Below are 12,500 nucleotides of genomic sequence, written 5' to 3'. Positions count from 1 at the left end.
TTGCTTTAATGTGCGCGAATGATTAGATTATGCCCGCTGGAACATTAAGCAACGTGTGTAGGCTACTCCTCGCCCATGATTGAAGGACCGCTGTCGCGGAAAATGACTGCACCCGTTTCCACTTGCGTCCCCTTAAGATCATACCGCTCTTCTGACTTGGTCGAAAGTGGTGAAATGTCGGGGACGACGGGGTCGCGCTTATACCGGCACGGCGCCTTTCTCACTTGCAGGCATTAGACCACGTTCCGGTCATTTTGCGGTACAAAGCGCATGTGGGAAAAGGGCTTATCTCTCTCTCTCTCTCTCTTTGTGCACTCTGTCTGTCTCGCTCTCACGCACTCTCTCTCTGTCCCACACACACACACACACACACACACGCACACACACACACACACACACACCTCTCTCGCTCTCTCTCTGTCCCACACACACACACACACACTCTTAACTCCCCCTCTTCCCCCCCCTCTCTCTCTCACACACACACACACACACACACACACACACACACACACACACACACACACACTCTTCACTCCGCCTCCTCCTCCCCTCTCTCTATGCTCTCTGTCTATGTCTCTTTCTCAGCCTACTCTGTGCCCTCTCTCTCTCTCTCTCTCACCCCACTATCTCTTTCTGTGCTCTCTGTCTCTCTCTCATTCTCTATCTCTTTGTGCACTCTGTCTATGTATCTCTCTCTCTCTCTCTCTCTCTCTCTCTCTCTCTCTCTCTCACACACACACACTTAACTCCCCCTCGCTCGCTCTCTCTCTCTCTCTCTCTGTGTCTCTCTCACCCCACTCTCTCATTCTCTATCACTGTGACGGCCCTCTGCTTTGCAGGGCCTGCTTTGTGTGTATGTGTTAGGGGTGTCAAAAATAATCGATTATAAGATGCATCGCGATGCGGACGTGCACGATTCTGCATCGATTTACAAATGTCAAAAATCGATTATTAAAAAAAAAAAAAAAAAAAAAAAAACGTTTTTTTTTCTTTTTTTTAATAATCAAATAAAATATAATGGAAGTACATGCAGTTGTTTATTTTAATTATGGATCATAATACAATGCAATTCTAAATTCACTTTTATTTTAAAAGTAGCCACACAGTGAGAAAAAAGAAAGTGAGAAAAAATAAATCATGTATTGCGGAAAAAAAGGATGCATCGATTTAAGATGCATCGAGATGCATCGATAATCGTAATCGAATCGAATCGTAGCCTTCTGAATCGTAATCGAATCGAATCGTGAGGCCAGTGAAGATTCACAGCCCTGGTATGTGTGTGTGTGTGGTTTCCCCTTCTCTAATTGCCTGCAGGTGCAGTATAGGTGGAGTTAATCAGGGCAACCTACACCTGATCAGTCTCCAGGAAGCTTTAAATCTGGCTGGCAGACTCAGTCTGTCTCTCTCCCTCTCCATGCAGCACCATGACTCTTTGTTTGTCAATTTAGTTTCTACACCTTACAACACTCTACACTCACCATTCCACACTCATCCAACAGCTGACGCACTGATTTCACTGACTTACACACCTCATAGTACATTTTTGTATCTCTGTTTACATTTGATTCATTAAAATTGTTATGATTTACCACTCTAAACAGTGTGTCTCCCATTTTTGTCATGGCTTCACGAGCCAGGTCATGGCAAATTGGGGGCTCCTGTCCGGTCCCGTTTATAAAATAAGTAATTGAATTGGCTCTACAGTTGGAATGAGCTGATATAATTAATTTTTACACTATTGTTGATTGTTGAAACCTTGAATGGGTTTTTGTTATTGTAGTTGTTGTGCTACTGTGGAGATACACTGAATGGATTAATTTAGTTTTTTGTGATTTCAGACTTGGTGCCAATAGGTAAGTGTCAAAGGGTGCAAGTGTTTTCTGTGGCTGCGCATATTCCCTGGTAGGTACAGCGACGATTCCTCTTTAGGATCGTTGGGCTTTTTTTTTGTTTCCCTGTAGTGCTGTGAAGAAATGGTTGGAGCTATTGTTCGTATGAATTTAGCTCGGGAGCGCATCCCTAGCCTTGGTGGGGGCTGCCAGTTAGTGGTCTCCTTCACCAGCTAGCGGGTTTGAGTATATTCGACCCACGGAGTTCGACATGACATGACTAGCGTGTGTCATTGCATGCCGGGTTATGACAATTGGCAATCTAGGATTGTCCCTTGTCATGGCTAGCGCATAACTACCCACCATTAACTTTGCATGAAGACTAGGCATGAGTTATTTTAGCATAGGGGGAAATAGAGGGGATTTGTGTAGCCTACTATTTTGTGGGTGATTTGACCCTGGGCACCTTTTTGGCACTTACTCTTTAAGTTGACTTTGGCATTTGGGAGAATGGAGGGAGCATTTTTTTTTTTTTTTTTTTTTTTGATTGAATTTATTTGATAATTGATTAAAAAAAAAATAAAGATACGTACACAACTGCCCAGCAGGAATACATACATAAAAAAAATCAACACAAGAGAACACAATAAAAAAACATCAGGGACCATGTTGGAAATAAGTGTTTACACTTTCAAAATGCTTATTTCCATTTAGGTTTAGGTCTGCATTCTTGATTGATTTTATTTGATAATTGATTTAAAAAAAGATACGTACACCCAGCAGGAATTCATACATAAAAAAAACACACAAGAGATGGTTTAGGTCTGGTTGAGGTCAGCTCGGGGGGTTTCCTGGTTGGGGCAGTGGCTGTGGTGGAAAGGGGTTTCCACAAACTCAACGGCTGCACGAACCTTAGAGTCATTGGTCTTGTCGCTGGTGGGGGGAGGAGGTGGGGTTCCTTTCTCACCGTTGACCCTTGTCTTTGGAGTAGTATTTAAGTTGACTTTGGCATTTGGGAGAATGGAGGGAGCATTTTTTTTTCCCCTTGTTTGGTGTAAAGTACGAACAATAGAATACAAATAGGAGAATTAGTAGAATAAAAATAATGCTTGGTATATAGATTACTTTTTGTTTTGAATAAATTTGAATGTAAAAAAAAATGTCTGATCTGGTGGCAGATTTTGTTAAGGCTCCATTAGAAGGGGTTTTGGATAAATGTACTAAGGAGCAGCTATTAAAAATAGCTAGCCATTATGATATTGAGATTTCTGATAAACGGTTAACGTTGGGAGTATTTTGAAAGCAAATCTGAGTGATATGGGGGTTTTGGATTTTGCTCAGGAGGAGCCCTCTCCTGTTAAATTAGCTGTTTTGTCGCCGCCTGTTCTGGCAAACAGTAATTTAACATTTGAGCAGCAAAAAGAGTTGCTTGAGCTACAGTTACAGCATGAGCAAAGAAAGCAGGAGACTGAGATTGAGAAGCAGATCACTTTGACATCTTAGGAAACTTGCGGTTATTGCCCAGGTTTAACGAACGGGAGCCAGAAATATTTTTCTCCTCGTCCAAAGCTAATTGTGGCCTCATTAGTTCCTGTGTCAAGTTTGGGACATTGTTTCCTGAAACAACTTGTAAGTATTTTTGCTTGGCAGTTTTGACAGTTTTTTGATGTGTGATTTAGTGTTTTCCAGATGCACCTGTGTGAGCTCGGAAGCTGTGCACGCCGGAGTCGAGTTTTTCCCGGTGTTTTTCGTGTGGCTTTTTAGCCCAACCTTGTGGTAAGGTGGGTGTAAAAAGCAGATGATTGGTTGCTGTGGTGGGAAAGGTATAGTTCCTGCGCTCCAGCATGTAATGTTGTCGGGGCAGTGTCTAGCATTTCAGTGTGGGAGGGGTGGTTGAGGCTGCCCGTTCAACACCAAGGACTGCTGCCGGACGAGTGGACAGTGGTGAGGATTGCTGCCCACTCGAGTCCAGACTAATCCGATGGCACAAATGGAGGCCGGGGTAGAGACGACAGAGCACCTGGGACTCGCCCTCCACGTGAGAGAGGTGGAGCTGGAAGCCAGGGACCGTGAGATGGCTTAGGTTGCGCAACTCATGTATCTCAATGTCCAGAAAGCAATGCTGGAAAAGGAGTCTGCTCAAGTCATGTCTGCGGTCTACCCTGGTGAGTTTATGGTTTCCCACCCTGCATACTATGTCAGTGGACAAAATGCTAACTGCTGTGGTGCTAAAACTTAAGTCGTGGAAGTTAAATTCGTTTCGGTTGTTCCTGGTTAAAGCTGTTAAGTTTTGAATCTGCCAACCAAAAATACATTTTGCCTGTTGAATACATTTTGCCTGTGTTAAATCTTGTGATTTTTTTTTTTTAGTATAAGAAATCTTTATTGATTAAAAAACTTAAAAAAGGACCCCAGATAAACATCTTCTTAGTGCTTCTTGCGGTTGAGTAGCTCTTTCAGTGTCATCAGCTCTTTAGATTGCTCCTTGAGCAACATCTGGAGCCGAGCACAGTTGGCACAACCATGGCTGCTGGCTGGAACACGGGACAATGTCGCAGCTTCAGCATCCATCTTTTTCTTCTTTGGCAAAGGCAAAGATACACCTCTGGGCCACGGGGTGCTTCTTTGGCTGGATGGAGGCTTGTCTCGTTGTCCACGTCTGGCTGGGATGCCACTAGGCCGAGGTCAAGCCGGTAAGCCTACAGGGCTGCTTGGATCCTGTCACTGGACGCCCCCATAGCAGGAAGCGGGTATTCCTGTGGTCTCCACTTCGTCTTCGCATGGTGTTTTGTCTGTTCGGATTGTTTTGGACTTCTTGCCAATCCTCAGCACTACATTGGTTTTTTTCGGAAGAGTTGTTTGTCTTTGTAGCCTCCTAACCTCCAAGGTGGCGAGTACTTTTGTGTATCATGTGTGTCTTCTAGGTGGCGAGTACTTTTGTAATAGTATTTTGCAATTCTGTATTTTGTCAGCCTGATTATAAAACATGCTTTTGGGGAAAGATGTGTTTTCTTAGGGTGAAGGCACTGTTGTGTAATGCCCCAGGTTTGGCCGCACCTCGTTTTGACCGTGCTTTCTCCCTCCAGGTCGATGCAAGTCACGTGGGGGCTGGAGCTGTCCTTCAGCAAAGTGATGATCTAGGTTTTGATAAACCAGTGAGCTTTTTCTCAAGGAAATTGGAACTCATACCAGCTAAATTACTCTACCATAGAGAAAGAAGCACTTGCACTAAGTGTGGGCGCTGATTCATTTTGATGTCTTATGTGGGCTCTGGTGTTGTGCCTGTAGTGGTCTAGTTAGTTAGTTTTATTGACAAAATATTAAAAATATTTGGGTCCAAACATTTAAAAAAATCACAGAATTAAATAAATGACAATACTATACATCAGTCATCAGTTCAATTATATAATCACAAATACAATACTGACATTAACATCAATCCACTGAGACTTGCTGGTGCTCCAACTCTGCCAGGCAAGCAACATGAGCAAAACTCTCCGATCAGTGTTCACAAAGATAGAACTCAGTTGGGTAGAGTCATGTCCATATTTTGTCCTTATCTCCTGTGTGAGAGGACACACAAGTATGTGTTCCTCGTTCTGTATGCCATTCCTGCAGCAGCACACACGGTGTTCAGGTGGAGTACAGCTCCATCTCCCCATTTCCACTCGTAATCTGTGAGCAGATAACCTGAACCGGGTGAACGTTATTCTGAGATGGTCTTCTATAAATGGTGCATTTCTGTGGGTGAACGGACATGTCTGGGTTGATGGCTTGGTAGGTCTTGTACCTTGTTCCCTCCTGTGCCCACAACTTTTTGACAATTTCTCTACGGTCACTATCAATGTGATTGCTCTTTCCTATGATCTCAGTTATATGTGACATCATGACTTTGTTTTGGTTTCTTGTCATTTCGAGCACAACCCACAGAGGGTCGTCTAGCATGCCCCGACGCTGCTGCATCTTAGTCAAAAACCTGTGTTGCTTTTCTCTCACCAGGGCCTCTACAGAGGGAAGTCCTGCCTCCATCAGGCAGGTTAGGTTAGGTGTTGTTGACCTCACCCCTAGAAGGGACTTCACTGCTGTCATGTAGAGAGATATCACTGGCTTAAGGGGGACTTTGAGCCAAGACTCACATCCATACAGAACAGCTGATGAAAAAGCAGCCTCGAAGACCTTACGTTTTACACAAAATGGTGCATCATAGTTAGTGGAAAGGAAAATTACCAGCTTGTTTAAATGCTTTGTTTTCTACACCGACCAGGGGCGGACTGGGATTCTAATTCAGGCCGGGCATTAGATAGCAAGCAGGCCAGGCCAATACGGGCCGACGTGCGTGCCAGCGTCCGTAGGGCGCCTGCGAAAAATTTGGGCCATTTGAAGCCCAATTTGAGCCATTTGAAGCCCAATTTGCGCTGTTTGAAGCCAGATTTGGGCTGTTTGAAGCCCAATTTGGGCCGTTTGAAGCCCAATTTGGGCCGAGTCCAATTTTACAATGAGATGCACCCACTTTAACCCTGAATAAAGTAATAAAACCACTAGTAAACCAGTAGGCAGCGCCTGGCCTGCTGTTCAGTGAGTGGCCTGACTGGGGGCACCCAATTTTTTTTTTTTTTTTTTTTTTTGCAGGCCAGGCCAGGCCACCGGGCATTTGCCCGACGTAACAATCCCTTAACGTTTCTCAACTCTCTGCAGTGTCCAAATCAGAGATTGGTCAGATGGTCACTATTGTTACAGTCTTACTGGTTGGAGATCCGTTACATCAAAGGTTCTGACAATGTGGTGGCGGACGCTTTGTCTAGAGCTCCTCATCAGTAGGCTAAATGGCCTGTTCTAACCATGCCTGTTTGTTTCTGTCCCCTTCATTCATTCTTTCTTCTTATTCTTCCCTCTTAAATTGCTTCTTACTGGTACCAGGTTGCTGAGGGGGAGGTAAGGTGTATTGGAGGTGGGTGACAGACACCAGGTTGGTTTCCTGTTCACATGGGAATGTTTGTCCCATTAATGTAAAGCTAAGCATTTAAGTTTGCGATTGTTAACACATTGAGTGCCAGCCATTTTTTCAATCCTGTAGGTAAGTTGTGCCAGGTTTTTTTTTGAGGATTCTGGCTCATTTTACAAGAGCCGAGGATTATTTTCTGTTAAGAATTCGTGAACACCAATCATCTAAAAATAACTAATAGAATGTGTGCTTTCTCTGTCTAAAAGAGTTAGTTTGCAGAGTTAGTAGTTATGTAGATATTAGCCGTTGAGTACAGCATGGTTTCAGAGATTTTCAGAGAGTTTGGAGATAAATGGATTTTTAGAACCACCTCACGTGCCTGTGATTATGGGTGCCCTTGTCTCCCACTCTGTGCGCTCTCTCTCTCTCTCTCTCTCTCTCTCTCTCTCTCTATCTCCTCTCTCTCCTCTCTCTCTCTCTCTCTCTCTCTCTCTCTCTCTCTCTCTCTCTCTCTCTCTCTCTCTCTCTCTCTCTCTCTCTCTGGAGAGAGAGAGAGAGAGAGAGAGAGAGAGAGAGAGAGAGAGAGAGAGAGAGAGAGTGTGTGTGTGTCTCTAAACTCCTCCCTCCGTCTGTGCTGCGGAGTGCTCTGCTGCTGGGAGTTTGCAGCGAGTTGAGCAGCCTCTCTCCCTGGCAGCGAGTGTGGATAGGTCTCACTGTCTCTTGGGTTTGAGAGCCCCGATTAAGCCCCGTGCGACTCTAGGCTTTATGCTGCTCACCCAGTCCATTTCTGGAACCCCCCACCGCAGCAGCGCGAAGCGTCCCCGCCTACAGTATGAGAATGAGGCTCGTTCGTTTCTGACTGTAAAATCGCCAAGCCATTTCCGCGGGAGGCGGCTGCTTTTGGTCCACGGGTCCCGTGGCTGTGGCTTTCTCTCTGTCTCTGTCTGGAGAGAACTGTCGCCACTTAGTGGTCGGTAAAATAGATTATACACATTCTCTTGCTCCAATAGTGATCTCGAAGATGTAAAAGGGGTTGATTGATGTCCCACCGTCAAAAAAAAAAAAAGTTTATGTAAGACGAGATAGCTCGTCTATGGCACTTAACCGCTGGATTATGTAAGACGAGATATCTCGGCTATGGCACTCAACGTGTTAAAAGTACTGATACAGGTAAAATAAAAATGTACACCGAATATTTGACGTTAAAATGGTTAATATAAGAAAAGAAAATATTTGAACTTAAGATTGGTGTGTAAAAAAAAAAAAAAAATGCACATTTGAATTTAGGTTTGAAGGTATTTTGAAGTTTTTTGTGTGTGTGTGTGTCCAGTATAGGTGGAGTTAATCAGAACAACCTGGAGCACCTGATCAGTCTCCAGGAGGCTTTAAATCTGGCTGGCAGACCTCAGTCTGTCTCTCTCCCTCTCCATGCCAGCACCATGACTCTTTGTTTGTGAATTTAGTTTCTACACCTTACAACACTCTACACTCACCATTCCACACTCATCCAACAGCTGACGCACTGATTTCACTGACTTACACACCTCATAGTACATTTTTGTATCTCTGTTTACATTTGATTCATTAAAATAGTTACGATTTACCACTCTATAAACAGTGTGTCTCCCATTTTTGTCATGGCTTCACGAGCCAGGTCATGACAATCACCCCTTCCCTTCTCCCTCCATTCAACTCAATTCAAAACTGCTTTATTAACATGACAAGGCAGAAAGCTAGGCTGTAAAAGCAATACAGTACGTTTCAATTCAAATCATATACATTAACAGATGACCGCTAATTAAAATGAACAATGCAGTAAGTCATAGTTTGATCCTTTTCTCTGTTGGATTCAATCTGTTGTGTTTGGATGGACTCTCAAACAGCATTTTACCAAAGCATCTATACAGCTGAGCCAAATTAATGTCAAAACACTCATTCATTCATTCTACAGACAAGTGACATTAACAATATGCAGTATGACTAATTTGAACCCCTTCCTCTGTGTGTGTGTGTGTGTGTGTGTGTGTGTATGGAGATCCAAACGATTCAATAAACATGCACCAGTGGCGCCGGAACGAGTTTGCAATAAGGGGGACATTTATTTAAAAAAATAAAATAGAGACGAAAAATTTACGTTTTTATGGACGTTTGGATGATTTTTAGCCATATTTAGAGGAATATCTAATTTTAAATTAACATTAGGATTATACTGTAGTGATGTCATTATTCAGTATTTTCTCCTTTTCTCACTCACTTGGTGACCTGCTCTCCCTTTAGGTAATTTTACAATTACACTACAACAGACAACAACACAGGCAGAAACACTGAAATTATTATTATTATTATTATTATCACTTTGAAACACAGTGCAAAACTTGCCATCTCAACACAAAAATAAAATGACAATAACCGTATACGATTATAGCAGCAGCCAATGACAGTGAGTGCAGTACAGAGTCCAGGTCTGTCTGTCTCTCAGGTGTAATAATCCCACAATGATCACGGCTTTAACAAGTGTCACAGGCTGTGTAAACAGTGTAAAGTGGGCTCTAAGTGTCAGGGGCAGTTGCCCCCTCGGATTAAAAAATAAATAAAAATTTAGGCGGACCAAATTTTAAGGGGGACAAAATGTCCCCATGTCCCCCTTGTTCCGGCGCCAGTGACATGCACAGCTATGATGTGAACGCGTCACACACGCATGCTTTGACGCCTGTGTAGCAAAGCAACGCTTGACGTGTCATGTAGTTTCCCCATTGACTTGTAATGGTCACGCGTGCACGCGTACGCGCTCTGACTGGTGTAACGTTACACGTAATGTTTATGCGTTTTTCGCTACACATCACGCGTGACAACAAGATGCGTACTACTTACAGCGTGTGCACGTCTGAGAAATTTTGTTAAGCGTTATACAAACACGCGTTCGCATTTTTGATAGTACGCCACCGGAAGTTTATCTGCATCGCGCATAACAGTCTGCGTACGTGAACGTGTATTTTATTCTATATCTATGTTCCATTTTCATCCAGTAGATGGTGCCAGTGACCAAAATATTAGGCTACCTCTGACCAAAATATTACCCACAATCCCATGCGCGCACATTTTACAATATAAATCGCCCAGTAATCCTCATCAACAGCATTTAAACGTGTAATAATGGATATATGAGTCGGTAAAACAGTTTTTGTAATTGTTTTATTTTATTTTATTTGGTGAATGAATGACACCATGTTACAGACACAGACCCACCAGGATAAACGTCCTGTGGCGTAGTATCAAAAATGCAAACGCGTGTATAATGCTTAACAAAATTTCTCTGGGGGGGTACGGTGGTGCAGTGGTAAGCGCTGTCGCCTCACAGCTCGAAGGTCCTGTGTTCGATTCCCACTTGGGACGCTGTGAACGCTGAAGGAATGCGTGCCCGTCCCCATGTCCTCGAGAAAAGGGCCTTTCTGTGTGGAGTTTGCATGTTCTCCCCGTGCCTCCCGGGAGTTTCCTTCATATAGGAACCCCCTTCACCAAAACATGCAATATCCTGGTTGCTAAAGTGGTTCCTCCTCTGGTCGTTAAGGGCGCCTGTTCAGAGGGAGGGGAACTGGTTGGAATAGCGTGAACCTCCCACGTGCTATGTCCTACCGGTGAAGCTTCCTCTGTCAGGTGAAAAGAAGCGGCTGGCTAACTGCCCATGTCTCGGAGGAAGCATGGAGCCAGTTTTCGGCTCTCCCCAGATCGGCAGAGGGTGTAGTAGCAACCAGGATAAATAAATAAAAAATTTGCACTAATGGGGGCTAAAAATGACTTTGATAGGACCCCATAGTGTGCGTGTCTGTTTGTTAGTCTGTCTCCTTACTCAGCAACTTGCGACCATCCGGGCCTTACAAACTCTCTGTATTCACACACACACACCCCTACACACGCACACACATGCACGCACACGCACACACACACACACACACACACACACACACACACACACACTCATTGCCTAGGTAACCAGACACTGGTCCCTAATGGGGGGGGGGGCAGTAACGAAGAGCTCTGTTTCCTGTCGAGGAGAATATCTGAGATGAAATAAACTGCTGATAGAGAGATGGGGGGAGGGGGAGAAGACAACATGATAATGTGAAAGACAAAAAGGAAAGAAAAGAGAAAAGGTGCCTTGTGCAGGTGAGGTGAGAGGCCAAAGGTCAACTAAAAAGGTGACTTAAACAAATGATCTTCGATAAACAGCCAAGCAAAGCCCTGTGCACAGCAGTGCTACTCTCCTGGCTGCCGGCTGGTGCTGCAGGGTGAATCACAAGAATGATTATTGTTATTTAGTTCCATTAAAAACAAGAAACAAGGCGAACAACACGTTTCACATTGTGCTTCATCAGGTTGGATGTGGGTATGAGACTGAGCCATAGAGAGCTCCAGGGATGACGTGTTTTTGTAGTCGGAAACGCGGAAGTCCCGGACTTCCTGGTTCTTCACTGTTTCTGCCTATGGGATTTTTGAATGGGTTTTTGCCGCGATGCTTCAAATAAGGTCTCTGGGCAATACCATGCATTTTATAAAAACAACAACATTTGATTTATATTTTATTAAAAAAAATATATATTATATAAAATCCCCCATCTCTTCTAAGAAATAAGGGAGGATCATCCTCCCTAGCACTAAGTAATAACCTCCTCTGATGGACAGAGAGAGAGAGAGAGAGAGAGCGAGAGAGAGACTGGATGGACAGAGAGAGAGAGAGAGAGAGAGAGACTGGATGGACAGAGAGAGAGAGAGAGAGAGACTGGATGGACAGAGAGAGAGAGAGAGACTGGATGGACAGAGAGAGAGAGAGAGAGAGACTGGATGGACAGAGAGAGAGAGAGAGAGAGAGAGAGACTGGATGGACAGAGAGAGAGAGAGAGAGAGAGACTGGATGGACAGAGAGAGAGAGAGAGAGAGAGAGAGAGACTGGATGGACAGAGAGAGAGAGAGAGACTGGATGGACAGAGAGAGAGAGAGAGAGAGAGACTGGATGGACAGAGAGAGAGAGAGAGAGAGAGAGATAGAGAGACTGGATGGACAGAGAGAGAGAGAGAGAGACTGGATGGACAGAGAGAGAGAGAGAGAGAGAGAGAGAGAGAGAGAGACTGGATGGACAGAGAGAGAGAGAGAGAGAGAGAGATAGAGAGACTGGATGGACAGAGAGAGAGAGAGAGAGACTGGATGGACAGAGAGAGAGAGAGAGAGAGAGACTGGATGGACAGAGAGAGAGAGAGAGAGACTGGATGGACAGAGAGAGAGAGAGAGATGTTATGGTCAGGTCGAGATCAATGTCAAACGGGCTGCACATTACCAGCCAGCAAACCCAGCTGACAAAGTCACTGCACTCCGAACACACTCTTCCTGTGCGTGCATGCGTGTGTGTGTGTGTGTGTGTGTGTGTGTGTGTGTGTGAGTGTGTGTGTGCGTGCGTGTGTGTGTGTGAGTGTGTGTGTGCGTGCGTGTGTGTGTGTGTGTGTGTCATTGTGGTGCAGTAACAAACGCGTGGTGCATGGAGGGATATATAACAGTCCCACCCATGGGTGTCAACTTACACAACACATTACAGCACATGCCAGGTCATAATACTGTACCTTCCATGTAGGGATGGGAATCACCAGATGCCCACGATACGATACTAAAACGATACTTGAGTCACGATACGATAGTATTGCGATATCGCCGATATTGCGATATATTGAATATTGCGA

The sequence above is a fragment of the Poromitra crassiceps genome (assembly GCF_964638095.1).
Source record: "Poromitra crassiceps genome assembly, chromosome: 26".
NCBI lineage: Eukaryota > Metazoa > Chordata > Actinopteri > Beryciformes > Melamphaidae > Poromitra > Poromitra crassiceps.
The sequence above is the reverse complement of the archived record's forward strand: the minus strand, read 5'-3'. Positions refer to the sequence as shown.